At 35.6% G+C, this 23746-nt stretch overlaps 1 long non-coding RNA gene across 7 annotated transcripts in view; it reads left to right on the forward strand.

The window, feature by feature from the left end:
* Positions 1-168: 168 nt before the first annotated feature.
* The window catches only part of LOC114046565, a 90655-nt gene continuing 67077 nt past the window's right edge, over positions 169-23746 (forward strand). For 4 of the 7 annotated variants that reach the window (XR_003569521.1, XR_003569519.1, XR_003569523.1 and 1 more), the window contains exons 1-3: positions 169-364; positions 5364-5433; positions 8456-8554. This is a non-coding gene — a long non-coding RNA (uncharacterized LOC114046565). The other 3 variants (XR_003569520.1, XR_003569522.1, XR_003569525.1) reach the window with 3 other exon arrangements.

The raw sequence follows: 23746 nt of genomic DNA on the forward strand, positions 1-23746 counted from the left end.
TGGGGAAATTTTTTGTATGAAATACGCAGTACGCTGCCGCAATACGGCAGTACGTTGCGGTAGAACGCGGTGACGTAATGCCTGCTGAGCTGGCAGCACGTTCCTGCTGTCCTTAACGTAAGGTCACGTTGGAAAACGGAATGGCGTCATCACGCTAGAAGCTGGCGCTTCTGGGAAAGAGGGCAATGAGTCGGTGGTTTTTTAGAGGCCTGGCCGCTATCCTGTAAAACGCTTTTGTAGCTTATTTCATCACATTTTTTCTGATGCCGCTATATTGACAGTGTGTACCTTTCTTTCAGAATCTATAGAGAAGAACAGCGACGTCCGATGGGATCTTGGAAGGTTGCCGGGAATGTGCAGATCGGTAGGCCGCCTTTTTCCAGCGACCCCTCTTACGCAGAATGGGTGGGATGCCATTGCCTAGGAAACGTAAATATGGACGCTTAGCTGGGGAAGCTGAGAAGTGCTTACGTGGTGAGGGCAGCACTTTCTGGTTCTCTGTCAGGGCATCATACCGGCCACAGGTATGTCAGCGACCACAAAATGAATACTTGTTGAGCGGATATTCTGTGACCGGCTTTGTACTGGAGATTGGAAGGGGAAATTCATGAGACGCATAAAGACGTGATTCTTGGGTAATTTAAGTAATGATACCGGAAAGGGGAAAATTTTGCTATATAGAATATATCAGTGTGGTGGTCTTTGGGAACTAAGAAAAAGGGCTTCATAGAGCTTCATGGAGTAATAAATAGTTGTGTTGTGTTTGTTGGTTTTCCATAAGCAAGTTGTTTCTCTGCCAAAAGATTTTAAAGAATGGTTAGAATTGGGAGAGATTGGGAAGAGTCAGGTTATTTGGGGTAAAGAAAAATATAAGCAAAGGCAGGACCAAATATAGCACATTCATGAAATAATGAGAACAAGCCAACTGGAGTGAAGGCTTCCTGTTGGGAAATAGTAGTAAATAAAGCTGTCCACCCATCTATGAATGGGTTGGGCAAGGTTATAAAAAAAACCTAGAAAGTTACGAAAGGGAAATTAGACTTGATGCATTTGCAGCAGGTTATGATGAGTTACTGCACAGATGAGTGATAAAATGCCTCTTTCATAATAGATGATTAAAATTTCGATTCTACCAAAATGTATGAAGTCTTAGGCACTGACAGGATTTTAAGCTAATGGAGCAATAGGAGTATGCTGTGAGGTAGAATGTAATAAGAATAGAGTAAAAATCCAAGTGCTCTAAGGAAATTATTGTTTGCATAAGTTAATGAAATGATGGTTTGGAAAATTGTGTCTGGCAAAGGATTGTTGTCTGGATTAGAGGAGAGAAGAGACTGGATGGTGGATAATTTTAAGGTTGACAATGAAAGCAAATAGGATCCTTTAAGATTACACTTCTTAAGCAAAGAAAAACCAGGTCTTGTTCCAATATGAATTCCCTTTTCTTCCTCCCCAAATAGCCTCAAAAAATAGAAAGACAATTATGAAGGGGATAAGAGGTCATTGAAAAAGAAAAAATTTGAGTTTTGAAAAGTAATTATTCATGTGTGTTGTAAAGATATAAAATTTGTTAATACTGGAGATAGAACTGCTGTTCAGTGCCTATAGGTGTTTGTTTATTGAAAGTAACAGAGCAGCAATTAAAGGTTTACCAGTGACAAAACCAACTTTTACAAATCTCTGAGGTAAAATAATCTTTATGGCAAAGATTTTGTTATATGGCACCTGCTTTAAGGTTAACTATATCCTCTTTTTATGTGTCTTAGATTTCTAGATAAATCTGGTGTATACCACCCACTGAGAAGGATAAGTAAATCAACGTCACCTTTGTCTTCTAAAAACCTTCAGAATCTAATAATATTTTGTTCCTCGTTCATTAGCATAGATAATTTGAATCAGTTAATCAGTGATCACTGATTGATTTGATCACTGATTGATTAGCATAGATTTAAAGACCCACTAGATTTAAGTGAGAGTAGTGAATACAAAAGAATTCTAACGTTTTATTTTAATTTGGATTAGGCATCTGGAAGAAAAAAATACTATTTACAATTAAGAATTTAAATGTGTTGATTTAAGGTAAAGTGTACTCAGTTGGGTCCTAGGCCCTGGAGGATATGAGATATCCTCCTCATCTTGCCTTTAAAGAAAAGAGAAATAAGGATTGATGTTTTGGGGGCATTTTTTAAGGAGGAAAAAGTGTGTTGGATACTATATAAAAATACATGCAACGCAACAACCAACGTATCAAGTACTTGTTGCTAGGTGTTGGGGGACACACACAAGGATGTGGTTCCTGTCCTCAGAGAATTTATAGCCTAGTAGTGGGATAAAATAATGTAGGTAATTATAATGCATATTGTTACCTGATATGTACTGTATTAGAGTTACAAAACAATGCTACATGTAGTATGAGGGGGAAGGATGTTAGGAAAGGTGTCTTGGAGGAGGTGATATTTGAGTTGGGTAATAAAATATGCAGAAAATTCAATTAGGCAAAGAAAAGGAGGGGATGCTCTGGTGAAGAAATTAGAGGATATATTTTAAAGCCATGGCTGTTAAGGAAACTGTTGCTTAAAGTGTTAAAGCTGATAAATGATTGGTCTTTGAAGGTCAGGCTGAGGAGTTTAAAACAATGGAAGTCATTAAAGATTTTCAAGTATAAGAATGACTTGAGCAGAAATCTTAAAGATTCACTTGGCAACTAGGTATTATATGGATTGGAGAAAAGCAGACCATTTCAGAGGCTGTTATACTCATTAAGGCCTGAAAAATGGTGGGGGAAATGAAAAGAAACAGATGAATTCAAGAGCTATTTCAGTAGTAGAATTAATAAGATTTTTGTGGAGAGCTAGAAAAGGGAGGGTCAAGGATGCTCAGTATTGAAGCTATGCCTTCATGCATATGGGTTGAACTAGAAACTGAACTTTGCCCCACCCTGATTTTCCTGTTTCTTTGGCAATTTATGGTTTTCACGTATGGTAGTGTTAAAAATTGTTCTGTGTGTTTTAAAGTGAATATTCAATGGAAGATGCTTATGAATCATTTTACTATAATTCTAGAACTCCATCAGTCATAAAGGTGGTAATACAAGATTTCTTAGTAGGAAGAGAAGTTAAGTCTTTCAGAAACCCCAGCATAGATCATTGATCCTTATATAACTCAGTCATTTGGGCAGAGCTCCACTAGAGTGTACCCTAGTTCCGTACCTCCCATCAGTAGGAACAACTGATTGACTCTTTGGCACTGAATACTGCAAAATGTTGTGCAACATTTGCTAGACATATATTTCTGTAATAATGGATTGTCCATCTTTAGAGATCATAGTGGTTGGTTAATCACATTCTAGCCTTAAATAATTTTTACAAATTTTTTCTTCAAATGGAGACTGTTTGTTGGGGATAATTGTAGATGGGGTTACTATTCAGTTAGGGTTGGTTTAGATATCCTCCGAGGTTCTTTACTGCTATGAAGGTCTGTGATTCTATATTAAATATAGTCATTTGTGTCTTTTAATGTTTTGCCATAGTATATATTAAGAGGAAATGCATATGTGAAATCAAGGGACCCAAGATGGAGACAGGAATAAAGACTGTGGGGGCGTTAGACTAAGTGTTTACCAACCGTCTGCCTGAAATTCAGGAGAGGGCGACGTGTGAACCTGACGTGCATAGATATGTGCTTATGTAACCAACTGCAGTGCCACTTGTGCCTTACCAGCAAGTCCTTCCCTAACCCATTACCTATTCCTCCCCACTCCCAAATCTTCACTCCCCAAAAGCCACCAAGGCAGATACTATAGATTCTTTAAATCACAGTATTTTATAGTTTGCAGAGACTTTAAAAATTGTCCATTTCAAACCTTTGATTGCAAGCTATGTCGTTTTATTACCATTTAAATCAACTGCATAGTGCAGAATGAAAATGTGCCACATAACAGTTATTTTTTTGGATACTCTACTTTCCCATGGTTAAAAGCAACAAGTTTATAAATGAATATTTTGCTTAGTTTTAATTTATTTACAGTTTATATCTGAAACAAATATTTCCCTTCCTCTTTTCCACATTTGTTAACAGGTTTCTCTCTTAGAACTATACCTTTCCATTGTCCATATTTCATAGTTGCAGTTATGTTAATGGAACTTTTAAAAAGGTTTTACTTTTAATAAAATAAATAAAATAAGATGGAACTTGTATGAAGGTGAACAAGTAGTAGAAAATCTTCAAGAATCAGATTATTATTATATAGATGGCAACATTTGTTGCCCTTGAAAGAAGTATTTTAAAGCAAATGCTTTGTTCTTGCCAAAGACGACCATTTTGAAAGCAGTTAATCAGATTCGTAAGGAAGACCAAAAAAGGGTTCATGCCATTAAACACTTTGCCTTTCAGTAGTTGTCCAATAAAGTATATGCATTAGCTTAAGACAATGCTTTGCACATAAGGCACTTTTAAAAAATGCTTCTTGTATTTCAATGTCTAAATCCAAGTAAATTGATTAATGTGTTCCAGCAACTATTTTTGTCTATAATTTGTATCCATTTGCTACTGGATTAATCTTTCATATTTGATGAATACAATGTATTAATCACCTTTTTTAATAGTTTAATTTTTTTTTTAGTTTTGAATTTTGACCTACAAGATTGTTACAGTTTAGATTAACCACTGTGCTCCCTATTGTTGTGAATATATTAAAACTCATTTTCAGGTAAACTATATTTGTAAATAAGCAGATGGACCCTTCCTAAGCACTAGGGAGGTGATGACCTATTTGGTATTTGTAAACATATGATATGGAAGGGTAAAAGAAACACAATTTACAATCTCATTGGATTTATACATTTAGATAAACAAATCTACATCTTTTCCTGTAGCTTAAGAGCCTATACATGTAAGGTCCAAATTATTCATTTTAGTGATCTACAAAGTTCATTTGAAAATATTTGCAAAAATACATTTTATTCTTGGAACTATTCTTGGCAGTACTATGTTTATTAACCTAATTTTTATTTTATTCAAATATTATACTAAAGATCTCCTACCCAATTCAAAGATTTGAATTGCCTACCTTATACAGTCACTTACAAAGCCACAATCTTAACAGCCATCTGTGTGATGTGAACCTGCAAACACCACCTTCTCAAATTTGTGTCATACCACCTTTATCTATCCACATGGTTTCCCTAATTACTAAAAGAAGAAAATTGGTTGCTTAAGAAAATACTTTACCAATTTCTTTTCCCTGTCTGCTTATTAGAAGAGCTAAATCTCCAAATATCAATATTTTACTAAAAGTTTCAAAATATTTTAAAAAAAACACTTAACAAAAGCAAGGGTTATTATGTTTTTTTTTTTCTTTTTAGGCAATTGCACCTTAATACGGACATACGAAATCTTTCAGGAGGAAGACATTGGGAACTTGTTCTCATTTAGGTAGGTATTTTCTGCCCATCTACAAATCACCACAATCAGGTTTGGGGAGGAAATTATATTGCTTAGCTAGTTCTTAGATGGATGTTTGCAAATAGAATTTATATGCATGTGTGTGATTAGCAGTATTATTTATTAGTCTTTACTCTGGAGCTATGAGTGTTTGAAGAATTGTGGGCTCAGAAACAATCCTTTTCATACACAAAAAAAAAAGCCCTAGGCCCTGAGTTCAGTAGTCTTTATATTCTTCCGCCCTGGTTTAGTCTAACCATTCTGTATTTATTGCTCTAACCTGAATAATGTTGAATTCAGTTGATTATATTCTCCCAGCAGTCTAAAGTCATGCACTATTGTGCAGTTTAGATGATTAGTGTTGGGGCATAAATGGTTCTTCCATTTGTTTAAACTGATGAATTCCTTGGGAGTATGATTACATACAACACTTTGAAATTAGAACACTTAAAGATATAGTCACACTATATGTTACATCTAATAATTAACCGTATGCTTACATAACATAACACTGTATACTTCCTATATTATACTTGATATAGTTTTATATCAGTATATCAGAATGTATAGACTTTGAAAGTCTGAAATTATAGGCTCAGATAGTCTAGAACTATCTGGTACAACTGGAAGGTACCATTTGATGCCCTCTAACACTCTTTACAACTCCTGAATCTATGATCCTACGGCTTTGGCTTTTGTTGGGCTGGCCTTGTAGACAAGACTGACTAATCCTGCCTCATCATTTGATGGCTTATAAAGCAGAGATCTAGAGAGGTGAAGTAAGTTATTCAATATCACACAACTGGTGGAACCCATGTGAGATACTCTGATTCCCAGCACAGCAGTCATTCTATATCATATTGCAGCTTTGAATAAGGGTCTTTTGACATTTCCCCATGCATACACACATCATTTGAAATGTTCTGTACATGCAAATTATATCTTTAAACTTATTTTTTCTTAGTTAAAAAGTTATTTTATGGCTAATATTATCTTAATTTCCTAAAAATACATTTTTACAAAAGTGTTGCATTTGTCTTTGTGTTACTATCAATTAATATTTTATTTGTTAAATTCAACATGTATTAAATATTCATGCACACATGACACTTTAGTAGTTGTTGGAAATATAGAAATGAAAAACAACACAGTCCTTGCCCTCGAGAAGCTGAAAATCTAGTAGGAGGCATGAAATGTACATAATTATAATTCAAGTCTTTTTTCTTATTTGGGGAAAAAAAGGGGTTCAGATTTGCGATTTTATTGGAATAGGGAATTACTTGTGAGGAAATTCCCTCTACTCAAACACATGCTCAGCATCTCTTCAGTAATTTACTGTCCTTGAGAGTTGCTTGGGGGCACTAAGAGGCTAAATGGATTGGCCAGGGTCACACAGCTGGTATATGTCAGAGCTGGAACTTGGACTCAGGTCCTCCTGATGCCAAAGCTAGCACTTGAATACTTAGGGGAGAGGTAAGTGTGGCATGAAAAAAATTTAGTAGAACAAGTTACCTCTTGTTTGGAGGAGAGCAGTACAAGGAGAGGCATCAAAGATTTTAGGATATTCAAACTAGATTTTATAGGAGAAGAATTATTTAAAAAGATGGGATTGTATGTGTACACATTGGGGTCGAAGGGAGAGAGGGATGAGGATCCGTTTCAGACATGGGGGCATTTGGGGAAGAATACAGGATAAAATCAGAGAATAATAAATACTTAAGCATAGAAAACAGAAGGGATTAGTAATGTGAAGAAAGGCAAGTTGGAACCAGATTGTGGAGGTGTTCAGTAAACAAGCTAACAAAGTTGTTTGGCAGAGGCAGAAGGTAGGGGACTAAAAGTGTAAGAAACAGGTGATGGGAACCTGAAGGAGGATAATAGTAGTGGCATTCAAAAGGAGGGGATGGATGAGAAAGAGAGGTAAGAGAGAATCAGTAGGACTTAGCAACTGATTATATGATATGGGCAGGAAGGGCAGTGGTGAGGAAGATGAGAAAGTCAGAATTTGTTCAGGGGTCTGTTCTTTCCTCAGAAGCACTTAATAGTGCAAAAGCACACAAGGAGGTTTTCCAGGGTTGAAATTGTGGGAAGGGAACAAAGGAATGTCAAAAGGGGTAGGGATTCAAGAATGGAGTAGAATTCATGAACAAAATGTCTTGAGCTAGAATAGCCAGATGGACCAGGAAAATTGAGAGAGTTCAAAGGAACTGGTGCTCCTAAGAAGACACAGCATGTTCAAGAGAAATGAGGATATAGAAGGTAGAAGGACAGGACACTGACTAGTTAGAGAAAGAAATCTGAGAATTCAGTAATTTGGGGGTTCATTAGTTTTGAGTGTTACACCAGTAAGTGACTGAAATGTAGTGAAGCTGGAGGTCAGTAAAAATTGAAGAGGTTTGGGAACACAGAGGCTGATGTTCAAGTTGTCATCGATATGAATAGTGAAGTCATCTAGGATGAGAGCATAGTACAGGAAGAATGTTGTTGAAGCAAGTAAAAAAGTGACATGTAGGTTAGTTGGTGGCAGTGACAAAAGTCAGAAGAATGGTTTAAACAATTGAATAGTTTGAACTTTAGAGAAAAAAGGTTTTTCAGTGTTGGTAACCTAGTTAAAATCTGAAAATGGCAGTGGGAGAGTAATTCCTCCTTTCGGCACAATGAAGCAAGGGAAATAGGAGTGGTCAGCAAAGGATCCGGGTTTGGGTTACTACCAAAAATGAGAAAGCATAAGAGGGAAGAGTCTGAGAATAAAATGGAATCTATTGTGGAAGTAGAATAGGTGTTGCAGAAAGGGATCAGGAATTTGAAAGGGTTTGCTGAGATGGGTCATGATATTACTATACGGAGAAGTAATGGAGAAAAAGACATCTATTGGGATAAAAGAGATGAGAGGAGTAGGAAGATAGAGGTAAGTTTGTTAGTCACAGAAAAGGAAGAGCAGTGAGTAGGCAGTAACTCAGTTTCACAAAGTTAGACTATTCATATGATGGAGCCTTCACTAATCAATCCCCAGGTGGCTACCAGTGGTTTGATTGCAGCCAGGAGAGCCAGTGATTTGGGCTCTGGAACGGGAGCTGAATTGGTCCTGTACCTTCAGGAATGGCTTCTCCAGGTAACTGACAGTTATTGATTGTACCTAGGCAAGACTCAAGGTTTTGACACCTAAGGAGGAGTATTTATATACAGATTTTTTAAAATACTGAAAAGAAGCATTACTTAAGAGCTTTAATAACTTAGGTTATTGTATTTGTCAACACAGCGAATTAACAGCAGACCAAAATATTGAATTTTAATCAATGCAGATATTATCACATCATTTGGATCCAGATCTATCATCTAGTTCATGTATTTTGGGGGTTTGAGTCCAAACTAGGGGTAGGCAAATTAGACAGGGTCTAGAGCACAATCTATAATAAGGCATAATAAGAGAAGTATTTTAATGTAATTCAAAGATCTGTGATATCATCAGTGTATGGGTACTCCCTCTAGTGATGTGAGTTGTAATGCCATCTGTGCTTTAATAGATGGCTTGATGAGTCAATGTGCCCCCCCCCAAAAAAGAGGCAACTGATAGCCATCTTTCTGAGGAGCCTCTCTGAACATAGTTAATTCTCAAGTGACATTTAGCTCATATTCAAAGCTGCTAACTCACTAGGACCTGTCTGAGCTTTTGTTCCCTAGCATAATCTTCAAGAACCTAGAGTCCACCATTTAATGAATGGTCTAGATATTAATATTTGTAAATGCCTATATTTTAATACCTCCATCTCGCATATTATAGTGAAGACTCTGCCTCTCCTGTAGAAAGAAACATATGGGGGAGTACAATTTTTAAATTTTCTTTGGGATATTTGTATGCCTTGCCTAATCTTTGTTTAAGAATCCATGCTTTTGCCCATAAACCAACCCTTTCCATTCAAAGATTTGGATTCAATTCCTGGTACATGCTAATATGAGAAGATTTTCTGTTGTTTCCCAGTTCACCTGAAACAACCACAATGACCTGTTGTGATCAGTACTGTAACCAATACTCAAATTATCCAGAGTTTTGCCGATTAAAAGAGATATTCTAATATAGAGGGGGTAGCATGGTGTAGTACATAAAGAACTGGCCTTGGAACCTAGAAGTCCCTGTCTCTGATACATACTAGCTCAGTAATCCTGGGTAAGTCCCTTAACCTCTCAGTCCTCCAGGCAATTATCTAAGACTAACAAGTTTCAGAGAAGGGGCTGACTGGTATTATTAAGGGAGTTTTCTCTTCTGAGAGTTCCCAATACCAGTTAAATCACAGGACCACTTCCTATCCCCAGTTCCTTTTTAAATATAGTATAAAATATATCTTAGATCCATTGAAAATTGATGGTCAAAAGCAATGGTTTTAAAAATCTTTTTTCAGGGCAGCTAGGTGGTGCAGTGGATAGAGTACCGGCCCTGAAGTCAGGAGGACCTGAGTTCAAATCCGGCCTCAGACCAAACACTTGACACTTACTGGCTGTGTGACCCTGGGCAAGTCACTTAACCCCAATTGCCTAAAAAGGAAAAAAAAAAATCTTTTTTCTAAAAAATTAAGTGAATATTCTTGAGCCATTAAATGATTGCTTATAATGGCCAAAGAAAAATAAAATTATTGATATTTGAAACATGGATTGTACACATTCACAAGGGGAGGAAATAATTATAAGATGTTCTTAAGTCTCATTAGTTTTGATCATGTTTAGGAAAACTAGTTCGGGTATCAATAATAGAGTTAAGGTTAGTAACTGGAGTAAAAGAGGAAAACCAAATAATTGTATTTATTCCTTAAAAGGCATGTTGGGATTCTGACAATCGTTAAGTCTAAGGTTTAAAAGAATTTCCATAGATTGCAGTAACATGTCTTGATACTATGCTGAGTCGAATCTAAAATATTCTGCTCCAATACTATTTTATTTCTTTGGAATTATGATCAATTTATACAATTGTTATCCTGCTAAAGTGTAGCTATGGAAACATGTCATGCAACAAAAAAAATGGTTAGCTAAGTTGGGGAAAGGCTTTGGAAATTTGGGAAGTATTCAGTTCATTCCTTAAAAATTGCTTTGTTATTTAACGTATGCTGACAAGGGCCCAGTTTGCACTAACATTCCTATGTAATCCACAGAAAGGATAATGAATAACTAGGGAAAACTCGTAGTTTAATAGATTATATCTGTTAGTTGCCTTGTTGTTGCTGCTTACAGTCAATTTAAGAATAAACAATGTTCTTTTTTTTTCAGTAGACTTAATATTGTTATTACATTGAAAAGTAATATAACATTTTAGTGACTTTGTCAGCATAAAAGAATTGAAAGTATTATGAATATCATTTTCTTTCTATCAACACAATTATCCAGTTCTCTCAATGTCACCACTATCCTAGTCACCAAGCCTAGAAATGAGAAAATCATCCTTGATTCTTCCCTCTCTTTCAACCTTACATCTGATTTGTTCTTTCCCTTACACCTACATCCTTTAGGCCCCAATCTAGGCTTTCAAAACCTTTCACCTGCATTGTAATAGTAGCCACTTCACCAGTTTTCCTCTCACCAGCTTTTATCCTTTTCAATCCATCCTTTTTGCCAAACTAATTTTCCTAGTGTAGAAATATGAAAAGATCATTCTCCTGTTTATAAAGCTTCAGTGGCTTTCCATTGCCTACTTGAATAAAACATAAAATAGAGCTGGACATTTAAGGCCCCCAGTAGTCAGGCACCAGCCTTATTTTCTATATTCCTCGTTGCATAGTCTATATTCCAATCAATACCTATTCTCTGATCTCAGCCAACTCTTCCCTATGTCTCTTTCTATGCAGGTGCTATTTTCTAGGCCTGGTACATCTCCCATCTAGTGAAATCATTTTCCTACTACTATTTTAGGTTCAGTTCAGGTGCCACTCCTTCCATGACACCTTCCTAGATTTCTGCTGCTAGAAGTGATCCCTCCCTCCCTCTTTCTTTTCTTCCCTTCCTGCTTCCCTCCCTCATTCATGGAATTCTCATATATCTGCAATAAATTTAAAACTTTTCTTACTTATACCATAGTTACATGAGAACAGGTTTCATCTCCATACAAGATTATAAGCTCCATGAAGGTGCAAACTATGTCATTTTTAATAGATGTGCTTTGCATATAGCAGGTATTTAATAAGTTGGTATTGCTTTTACTCAAACAGATATAAATAAATATCTTGAGTATTTCTTTTAATATAATAATATAGTTATAGCTTACAAAAAACTTGAAAGGATGCTAACTAAAAAAGATGAGTTTTGTTAGATGTGCTTTTTTTGTAAATACGTATTCATCTCTTCCTTTAGTAATTCATCTGTTCAACAAATATTTATTACCAATTTTTTCTCTGATTGTTAAAAGCAATCATTTGATGGCTCAGCAATATTAGCTCCATTTTCTAGAAAAAAAATACTTATAAAGCCATTGCTTTGATCTTTATGCTTATCAGCTGTTTCTTTGTTTATAACAAAGAAGAAAAGAAGCATTCCTGGCTCCTAATGTGAAATAGAATCTATATGTTGTTAAATATCTGTGTTAATTGGAAAAGTCCTGGATAGCTTGAATACCGTTCACAGTTATCATCACAAAACATCATTAAAAAGCTGTGGCTGTTTCAAGTGGATTGGGTAATATTGAAAAATTCATTTAAATCTACAACAGATCAGGAAATGGTTCCATATCTGTTCAATGAAAAAGTGCTAGTATAGAGTATAGAGACCTAGTTGACATGGAAAGGTTTGAAAATTGCACCCCACTTTATGTTCCTGTCCTGGAACATGGAAGGATTTTACTTGATTTGAGTTATCACAAATAGTACCTCCATGCTATGGACTATGAAATAATACATACATATATATTACTGGGTTATGTTATTAATAAATCATCTTTGTTGAAAAATTATAGTGTTTCATGTAGAAATAGGAACTTGGAATTTATTCAAAATTGTGATAATTAAAGATGGCTATTATATCTGCTATAAACATGAGGTCAGCAATTAATATATTAATATATCTAAATTCATTAATTCAGTGTATATATTTGTAAATTTTATCTAGTAGATATAACTAATGGTAGCAGTAAATGTCCATCAATGGCAATCTGATACAAAAATAAAATATAATTTATCATGCTTAACCAGTAAGCCTGATAATTATACCAATGAGAAGAGAGTAAAGTACTAAAATTTTGAAGTTAAATGGTCATTTTAGGTCATCTGCATGTCATAGAGTCAAAGTAAAGTTGATTTCTAAATAGGATCCTACTCGATTGAGACAAAATAAAAAGTCCAGTTGCGTACTGAAGCACTTTTTTCAGCTTTTATGAACACAGAAATAAAACCCAAGTCATTGTTATTTCCACACGTGTCTATTTTCAAGCACTTCATATGAGGGCTCGTGGTAGATAAAAGGTGGGAACTAAAGAGGGCTCCTACCATCCTCTAACTACCATTTGACTTTCCCTTCTTGCACTCGCTCCAAACCATCCACTACTTCACACTATGTGGAGGGAGAAGAGGAGTGAAGGCTGAAAAGGTAAGGTGGGAAGGCAGGGGTGAGGGAGGGAAAGGTAGAAAATGGGTTTTCTTGAGGGGTTTACTCTGATACATTGAAGAATAGAATAAAGAGTGACAGAAGAAGCCGAAGAACCCTGTGTCCTCATTTATCCTCTCTTCCTTTGCTCCAGTCTTAGATGAACAAGTGACCCTCCTCTTTACCAAGGCTAACCCTGACACTTGTGGCCTTGATCCCATTCCTTCTGGTCTCCTCTGGGGCCTTGCTATATCAGTGATTCTCTCTTATCTCAATTTCTTCCTCTATTAGTCCTTTCCTGCAAACAAATATACTCAAGTTTCTCCTATCCTTTAAAACAAACAACTACCTTCCCTTGATTCTGTCATCCCCTCAAGATGTTGTTCTACATCTCTCTCCACTACTCTCCCCTTCACTGCTAATCATATAGAAAGATTAGTATGCACTTGCTACCTCCACTGCCTCGCCAGCCACTTACTACTCAGTCCTTTAAAATCTGACTTCACTTGATACTGAAATTGCTTTCTCCAATATCACCGAAAACCTTCTAATTGGTGAATCAAGTGGCCTTTCCTCAGTCCTCATTCTTAACTGTTCTGCAGCATTTGACACTCTTGAGTCCTTCTTTCTCTTCTCTTTTCCCTCGGTTTTCTGTAACACTGCTTTCTTCTGGTTCTGCTAAGCCTGATCACACTTGGTTACCAAATTGGTTTATATTGTCTTTCTTCAGAACCTTTAAGTGTGAGTGTCCCCCAAGGTTCTGTCCTTACCCCTTTTCTTTAAATTTTCACCCAAATCGATCTTATTCATAGTTTCACTTATCAGCAGTATGTAGATGAATCACTAATCTCTATATTCGATTCCATTCCTTATTGAAATCCCAGTTGAGCATCACCATTTGCCTGCTGTGTATCCACATCTAGATGTCTGAGTCATAGCTCAGCCTATTTAATTCATCTTTCCCCCTCAAACTGTCATTCTTCCCAACTTAATTCATGACATCCCTATTTCCTTGGTCACCCAGGCTCAAAATGCCAAATTTATTTTTGAACCTTTCTGCTCAATCACTTCTCATTCATTTTGATTCCAAGACTTTTTGGTTCCCCTTCCATGTTATCCCATATGTGAACAATGTAGTGAAGGGGAAATAGCACTGAATTTGGAGTTGTGTGACCTAATTTCAGCTCTGGCTCTGTTCTGTACTAGTTAGGTGACCACAGAAAAATCAACCAACCTCTATAACCCTGAGTTTCCTCACCCATGACATGATACTATTAGACTAGATCATCTGTTATTTCTAAGTCTGTTGATAATTTAGTCATATAAGTCCTGGATTTGAACCATAAGAACATGGATCTAGAGTGTGAAGGACCTCAGAATCCATCTAGTTCAACTCACTCATTTGACACATAAAGATATATACCCAGAAAAGTTAAGAAGCTTGTCCAAGTTTACACAGGTAGTAAGTATGCTATCTCTGCAGCTTATTAACCATGTAATCTCACACAGCTCTCAACCCATTACCTGTAAAAGGAGAGAGATGGACTAGAATGATATCCAAGGGCATTTCCAAGTTCTAGATCTTGTGATTCCTCCCACAACCCCGGCTTAGGGGTTGCATTGGCCTACTGCAATAAATCCTTACTGCCTGCAGTCTCTCCTTGTCTCCACCCCAATTTTCCTGATAAATACTCTAAGAATACTGTATGGATCTGACCATTTCTTCCTCTGTGGAAAAACCTTTGGTGTTTTAGGAGAGGTAGTAGGCTACAATGCATAATGAGGTAATTGTTGTCAGACAATTCCTGTATTGGTTTGTTTTTATTAATTGCATTTTTTTGTTACAAGGGAAGATTTTCTGGGGTGGGGTTTTTGGAAAGTGACAGCGATGTAAAATAAAGCATCAATAAAACATTAAAAAAACTTTCATTGTTTCCCTATTGCCTTTAGGAGTAAATAAAAATGCTGTACCTTGACATGTAAGGCCCTCCACCATCTGCCTCTAACCTCTCTTTCCAGACTTATTTCATATCAGTTCTACATTTCAGTTAGCTTGAACTCCTAACTGATCCTTGATTTCATTCTGTACTCTCTCACATTTTATACATTTTTGTAGTCTATCTCTCATGCCTCGAACGCACTTACTCAATTTCAATTCATTTTAAATATCATAAGTACTACTATGGCATTGTGCCATACACTGAGAAAACAAAGACAAAAATTAAACCCTGTCTTCAAAGCTTGTATCTACTGGGTTTCTAGTTATTGAAATCTTTATCTTTCTTTTAAGAAGGTAGATCAGATTCCACCTCCATGATTTCCCTTCAAATGAATTCAATCTCTGTCCTTCCGTTTCCCTAGAGCATTTTGTCAAGACCTCTCCTTTATCCCTTTCGCAGTTTACTTTTTGTCATGTTTATTTCTTCCCCCTTAACCACCTAACTTAGCCCAGAGGAAATTCAGTGCTGTTTCATAGACTTTGAAACATTCAGAGTTGGAAGGAACCTCAGAGTCCATCTGGTCCAACTATAACCTGTATGGGAACCATTCCCAACAATTTAATCATCCAGCCTTCGCTTGAAGACTTCTCTGACCAGGAGACTACTACACCTTCCAAGACAGTTCATTCCACTTTGGGATATTACTAATCATTAGGAAGTTTTTCTTATAATGAGGCAAAATTTGCCTATTCAACTAATACCCATTGCTCCTATTTCTTACCTCTGTTTAATTCTGTCTTACTAGATTTGGCTCATTGTACTAGACAATCAAAAGTCTTTTTGGATTCTGACTTTCTTGTACAGTGCGTTATTCCTCCAAATTAGAGCCACTCACTGAAGCAATCTGAATAGGAGCTATTTTTGTGAAATCAAAGAGTTTTAATAAGAAAGGATTTGATTAGTTTCTCCAGTCACATTTGACAGAAGCATTTCCAGATAAAAAATCAACAGTCACACTTGGGAGGGGAAAAGGAGAAAATCCACACAAAAGATTTGCCTGTCCAATTGAGATTTATTGAGGGATGTGCTTTACTGTGGATAGAGGCTTCAGGATGGGCTCATGAGCTCATAGATCTAAAGCAGGAAGGGGGACCTCAGAGACTATCTAGTTCAACCATACCCTTACTTTACAGATGAGGAAACTGAGGCTCAGGATGGTTAAATGACTTGCTTAAGGTCACATATGTTCTGAAGACTAGAGGCAGGAGTTGAATCCAAGCTTTGACTCCACAACCAATGCTTTTTTTTACCACTTGGAGGATGCTATGAATCTTAAGTCTTTGTCCAAACAAGATGGCTTTACAGCTTTCCCCTTTTGTATGGGAAAAGCCCTTTCTCTAATATATTGTCTTACTCCCAAGGGCTGATTGGTGGAGAAGATGTCATCTGTTGCTACCCCTTCCATCTATGTTCTTTGTGATCTTGGAGCATTCTAATGGTTGATGGAAATGAGATAAGATTGGAATATTACTCAATTCCCCAAATTATTTGACCTCCGCTAATAATGGAGAAGGAAAAGCTCAGATACCTTTTCAATAATCCCAGATGCTATAAGGTCACTTAGACCCTCATACAACATATAGCTATGAAATTATAATTGCAGAGACAAGGTGGATAGGAGACAAGGGTATCTTGGTTGGTTATGTAAGTGCAAGCAAAAGAGCAAAAGATAATTGTAACTACATAAGTGTCAATATTATACTAACCAGTCTGTATTGAATATGAGTATTCCTAGAGACTTCTTGTCTTTTAATTGCCTACCATTTGCCAGGGAGATGGCCTTAGATTCCTCAAGAGATTAAAGATCTCTTTGATATAGGTGCTTACAGATTTTCTTTTGGAATTCTCTATCAGTACCAATTCACATTCAATAAGAGAGGGATAAATAAACTTCCAAAGCTGCAAGCTCCCAGCATAGGTGAAAAATATGTGTACGTTTTCTAGCAAGCAATATCAATGCATTTGAATTTTCAGAGGAAGAATGACAATTAAAAAATTTTAAGAAGGAAAAATAATTACACATCTTAATAAGGATCATGGCAACCATGAAACAAATCATGGCAATTATACTTTAAGGGAGCCCACAAAACTCTCCCAGCTTCATATCTAAAAATTTGAAGAGCTTCACATTTATGGCTTCATTCAGGTCTTGTAAAAATGTAAAATATGTAAAATACTATAGGGCCACAGAGAGATCATTGAGTCACTCTTCCTCTCTAAGATGACATTGGCCAACTAATGACTGCTCTTTGAATCTGATCGTTCAACCAGTTTCTAGTTCATCTAATGACATTTTCCACAGTTCTTCATCTTTTACGTAAGAAAAGATTGTCATATATTTTAATTAAACCTAGGTAAACTATATCTATAATATTCTATTGACCTACCAGTCAAAAATCTGTAAGAGTGTTAACTGGTAGTAAGACAGCAAAATTAAAGGTATAAACTGGCATGGAGGGGATGGATTATTTCTCTTTGCTGATGATGTCAGTTTACTTAAAACTCAAGAATCATTGAAGAAAATAGGAATAGCTGCTGTAAAGTGACAATAAATAATAGATCCACAAAATCATCAATATTTCTATGTAATATTAATAAAAACCAAACCACAAAATGAATAAAATCTATGAATTAACTTACAAAGACAAGGTTTATGTAAAAAGGAGACAGGTATTGATTGTTCATGGTTAGGCTGTGCTAATGTAAAAATAACAATATTATTTAAACTTATGTATAAATTTGCTGCTATACTGATCAAATTGCAAAGGAGATATATTGATAGAACTACACAAAATAGCCCTCCCACCCCCCCAAAAAAGCAAAGTTTGGAAGAAGAGTTCTAGATTCTCAAAGGAAATGGGAAACATTAAAGAAGGTAGAATATCACTACCAGATTTCAAATTATATTATTAAAGCAATATTCAGCAAGACTATTTAGTACTGCTTCAAAAAAAAAAAGGATTAATGGAGTAGTCTAAGCAAGAAACAGAATCAATTTAAAAAAAAAAAAGTAGCCCAGTGTTTGACAGAAGCTCATTCGAAACTTAAACAAAAAGCATTAATTTATGCTTAGGGGAAGAATTCCTTTTTGAAAAAAAAAAAAAAAAACTTGAGAAAACTGGAAATAATTTGGCACTGCTTAGATTTAGAGTAGACCAACATCTTACACTCAAATTCAAAATGGCTATGTGAGCTGACTTTAAAATGCCTAACCATGTTTAAAAAAATTAGAGAAGGAGATCAGGTACCTTTCACAACTCTAGGTAAGGAAGAAATTCCTAAGGAAGGGGAAAAGAGTATCACAAAAGATAAAATAGATAACTTTGACTACGTAAAATGTTGAACACTTTTGCATGAATAAAATCAATGAAGACAACATTAAGGACCCTTGCCCAATATATCAACTGTTAAAAAAAACAAACTATAAGTGACCACATGAAACACTGTAAAATTTAATAATTTAATTGCTAGTGCTATCCCAAACAAACTCTAGGTGGTACAGTGGACAGAATGCCGGATCTGGAGTCAGAAAGACCTGGATTCAAATGTGGCCACACATTTGTGTGTCTTAATTTCTCTGTTTCCTCATCTGTAAATTGGGAATAATAATAACAACTACCTCCCAAGATTGTTGTGATGATAAAGTGAACTAAAAGTTGTAAAGTATTTTGGAAACTTTAAAATACTATTTAATTTCTAATTGTTGTTAGTAAAGCAGGAAAAATAATAATGAAATTAAGGGGAACAAAAGGTCAAGAATCTTGAGTAAATAATAGAAAAAAAAATTGGGCCTAGCAGTATCAGATCTCAAATTAACTACAAAGCAGTAATCATCAGATCTGTTTGGCCCTGGTTAATACATCGGTTGATCAGTGGAACAGATTAATTACACAATGTGCAGAAGCATACTAACTCAGGAGCAAAATGTTCAGTAACCCCAAAGATCCCACCTCCTGTTACAAGGACTATTTAGTAAAAATTGTTTTAAAAAAAAAATCTAGAAAGCAGCCTGGCAAATAGGTATAGACCAACATATCACACCAACTTAAGCACCAAATGAATATATAACTTAGAAATAAAAGATGATATAGACAAATTAGAGAAACAAGGATAAACTTTTTCAGATTTATGGATGGGAGAATTCTTTGCCAAACAAGGGATGGGGAAGATGATAGAAGATAAAGTAGGTAATTTTCATTACTCAATATTTAAAAATCCACAAAGAAAAAAACCAATGTAGTTAGAAGGAAAAAAAAGTCTTTGTAATAAGTTCCTTTGATAAATATCTCCCAACTCAAGATGTATAAGGAATTAATTCAAATTTATAAGAGCCATTCCCCCAAAAATAAATGGTCAAAGGATATGAAGGGGCAGTTTTCAGAGGAATAAATTTAAGCTATCAACAACCATATGAAAAAAAATGTTTCAAATCACTAATAATTAGAGAAATGTAAAAGAAAGCAACAATGAGATTCCACCTCATATTCATCAGATTGGCCAAGATGTCACCTTCCCCCAAAAGTCAGTTGTTGGAGAAACTGAAAAACAGGCACAGTAAGTCAACAGTTAGACTTATGAATTGCTCTGATCATTCTGGGAAACAATTTGAAACTATCCCCTCTCCCTTCTCCTAAGTCACTAAACTGTGCATGTCCTTTGGCCCAGCAATACCACTGCTAGACCTACACCAATGATGTGCTGGAGCCAGTTTAAACTGGGTCACGAAAATCAGTTGCTAAATTTTGTATGAGCATTTACACCTCAGAAGCCGCCAAATGCTACAAATCAGAGCTTGATTTATTGTTTTGTTGATTGTTACATTAAAAATGTTAATAATGCAGATTAAACTTAAAAATGTGTCATGTTTGTTTGAGAGCCAATTGTTAAACATTTATCAGCGCACCCTTGCCTATAGCCCATGGAGATAAAGGAGAAAAAAGACCCATGGACACATGAATACTTATAGCAACTCCATTTGTTATAGTAAAGAATGGGAAACTAAGGGGAGATGTCCATCAATAGGGATATGGCTAACTTAATTATCATATGTGAATGTATTATGGTATTATGCATCATACGAAATGGTGAAATGGATAGTTTTAAAGAGACACATGGAGACTTATAGAAACTAATAAAGAGCAAAGTGAACAGAGCCAGGAGAACAAGTCATAAAATAATAACACTACTATAAAGAAAAAACAACTTTCAAAGACTTAAGAACTCTAATCAATGCAATCACCCACCAGGATTCCAGAAGACTAATGGTGAAGCACCTAGTGACTAAAAAAATGATGGTTCCAAGATACAGCATGAGATATATTTTTGAACAAGGCTAATGTGAGAATTTGTTTTGCTTAACTATGCTGTAAGCTCTCCCCCCACCTGCCGTGGGGATTGATGGGAGGGAGGATGATAAAGGATAGAAATAGGGTAGCAAAAAAAAAAAAAAAATGGGAAGTACATAACAGATCTGCAGTTTCATGTACAATCCTCTTATGTATGTGGAAATGCCCATTTTATTTTATGTTTAAATTCCAAATTTTTAAAAATAAAAATAATTAATGGTAACTCAAATGAAAACAACTCTGAGGTTTTACCTTAGGTAATATAAATTGGCAAACATGACAAAAGATGAGAACAGTAAATGTTGGAGAAACTGGGGGAAGATAGGCATATAGATCCCTTTCTGGTTGAGCTGTGCAGTGGTTCCACCATTCTGGATAACAGTTTGGATTTATGCAATAAAAGCAATGAAATGATCTCTTCCTTTGGGCCCAGCAATCCCACTACTAGGCATATACCAGAAGGAAGTAAAAAAAACAAAAATAAAAGTTCACTATATGCCAACATATAACAGCACACTCTGGTAGCTAAGAATAAAAGGCAAAGTGAGTGCTTATCAATTGAAAAAATAACTGATAATATGAATATAATAGAATATTACTGTGCAGTAAGAAATGAGAAATCTGAAGGATTCAGAGAAACACGAAGATTTGTATGAAGTGATGTAGAACAAACTAAGTCAAATGAAGAGAATAATTTACCCAGTGACTACTACAATGGAAATGAAGGTATTGCTAAAAGAAAAATCAAACTGAGTAACTAAAAAGCCAGTAAAGGTCCTGAAGAACAGGTAATGCAATATACTGCTTTACTCAACCATTCTTCAAAATAATTGGAATTATGCAAATAAAATGAGCAAAATTGCCACACCCTTTGAAAACTCAGAGATTCTACTACTAGCATATAATCCAAGGCATTCATTATAAAAAGGTTCCAGGGGCAGCTAGGTGGTATAGTGGGTAGAGCACCAGCCCTGGAGTCAGGAGGACCTGAGTTCAAATCTGTCCTCAGACACTTGACACTTACTAGCTGTGTGACCCTGGGCAAGTCACTTAACCCAATTACCTAGCAAAAAAGCAAAACAAAACAAAAAATAACAACAAAAGGTTTCATATACATCAGAATATTTGTAGCAACACTTTTTGTGGTAGCAAAAAAAAAAAAAAAAGAAACAAAATAGATATGTCCATCAAATGGGGAAACAAATTGTGGTGCAAAAATAGGAATATTATTATGCTGTAAGAAACAATTATGATGAATACAAAAAAGCATGGAAGGATGTATATGAACTGATACAAATTGAAATAAGCAGGGCAAGGAAAACTATACATAATGACTACAATGTGAATAAAAACAATAGCCACAGAATAGTTAAAACTGAATGTTGTAAAAATAAAGAATAGGCCCCAAAGAATTGGTATGAGAACACACCCCTCTCCATTCCTTTACAGAGGTTGGTATCTGAGGCATTTATTATCAGATTTATTTCAATACTATTTTTTAAAAAAATCTTGGTTGTAAGGACTGGCTGTCTAAGAGGGAGTGGAGAATTCAGGGGAAGATCTAGGTAATGTCAAAACAATATATCAATAAAAATATTTTAAAAATCATCTTACCCCTTTATGGCAGAAAAACTGGGTGCTTAGGACAGCTTGCAATGTGTACTTTATTGTTTTTGATTAATTATTTTTCTTTGTCACGAGAAAGGATTCATTCAAGAGAGAGGAGATAAAATGACTAATATAAAAGGATACCAATAAAACTTTTTTTTTAAATGTGTTTACTCTGGAATGACATTTTCTAGATGAAGCAATGTTGTTTTTTAGGGATCACTACTTCCTTTCCAAATATTCACAAACAATCTCTATAATTATAGTATATTCTATAACAATATAGAATTTTACTTGGATTGTAAGTCAAGCTTACTTACATGTGATTTGTAGACGCTACCTGTGGGCAAGGAATATATTGCTTTTCATATTTATATGCCTACTGTCTAGGCCTAATGCTTACACATAGTAGGTGCTTAATAAATGTTTCTTGAGTTGAATTCTCTTGAATTGAAAATATTGATCCTCTTTCTCTACTGCAAAAACTTTCCCAACCCCATGATTATGTTGTAACTCTAAAAGAAGAAATGTTTCAAGGAGCACAGCATACTACTGAATTCGCATTTCTAAAAACAGGAATAATGTGTGAATAGCAGTTATATTCTTTATATGATGGATAATGACACGTACCTGAGCAGTAGCATATTTTGCCACTTCTGAAACACTAATTCCTTTGCTAGTGTTATTTAAGACCTTGGTTGCCTGGGATGATATAAAAGTGAGTAAAGAGAAGGCTGTTTCTTCTTCTTTTCCAATAGGGCATGCCTTCCACTAAAAAGGGTCTTAAGGATAAAATTAGAAATGTAGAGTAAGAGCTTTTGAATATCTCAGGTGGCTTGGGATGTGGAAGGCCTGTCATTTCCTACTGCTTTTAAGGGCCATACAAAGAAGTAGTTTCAGTAATGGGGGAAAGTACTATACTGAAGAGGCAGAAATCAGGGATCTTGTTCCCAATATTGACTGGTTATATGACCTTAAGTAAGTCATTTTGGATTTCTCAGCTTCAGTTTTCTCATCTACAAATGAGGAGGGAACCAGATCATTTCTTAAATTCCTTCAATGTATTACATTCTCTGTGTGAAAAGACCTCATCCAATCAATTGCCCCATTGTAGTATGGAAGTTATCATGGCTGTGCCAGTGAAGCAAAAGCTTGTTTTACCAAGCTAGTAAGAAAGGCCTCCATTACTGCCCAGGAAATGAGAATGTATAATCTGTCCAAGGATTAGCCTAGCTAACTTTTTTTTTTTTTTTGGTGAGGCAATTGGGGTTAAGTGACTTGTTCAGGGTCACACAGCTAGTGTCAAGTGTCTGAGGTCAGATTTGAACTCAGGTCCTCCTGGCTCCAGGGCCAGTGCTCTGTCCACTGTGCCACGTAGCTACCCCAAGCCCAGCTAACTTTTGAAAGGCCAGAAGCTTGGTCATGCCACCAGCTTTCTAGTCACATAATTTATGACTACTATTAGTTCATAGAGAGATTGTGAGTACTATTGTAGAAGTAGTGCCCACAGTGTTGAAATTTTAATTTATAAATGCCTTGGAAACAAAAAAAGTCAACCTTCTATGCCTATGGTGGCTTACAAGTTTTATTAATTGGATATTCCCTTATTTAGGATGTTAATCTGTTTTTTATTCCCCGAGTTTAAATAGGGTATCTTAAATGTATCTATCCTGTACTTCTTTTGAATTTTTCAGAAACTTGAAATGTAAAAATTCTTTTTCAAAAGCATGTTATTCTTTAGCTTTCCAGAAATTATTTGTAGCAATATATATCTAAATTTTCAAGTTCTCTCAT

This window comes from Vombatus ursinus, unplaced genomic scaffold (assembly GCF_900497805.2).
Source record: "Vombatus ursinus unplaced genomic scaffold, bare-nosed wombat genome assembly UNPS02014784.1, whole genome shotgun sequence".
NCBI lineage: Eukaryota > Metazoa > Chordata > Mammalia > Diprotodontia > Vombatidae > Vombatus > Vombatus ursinus.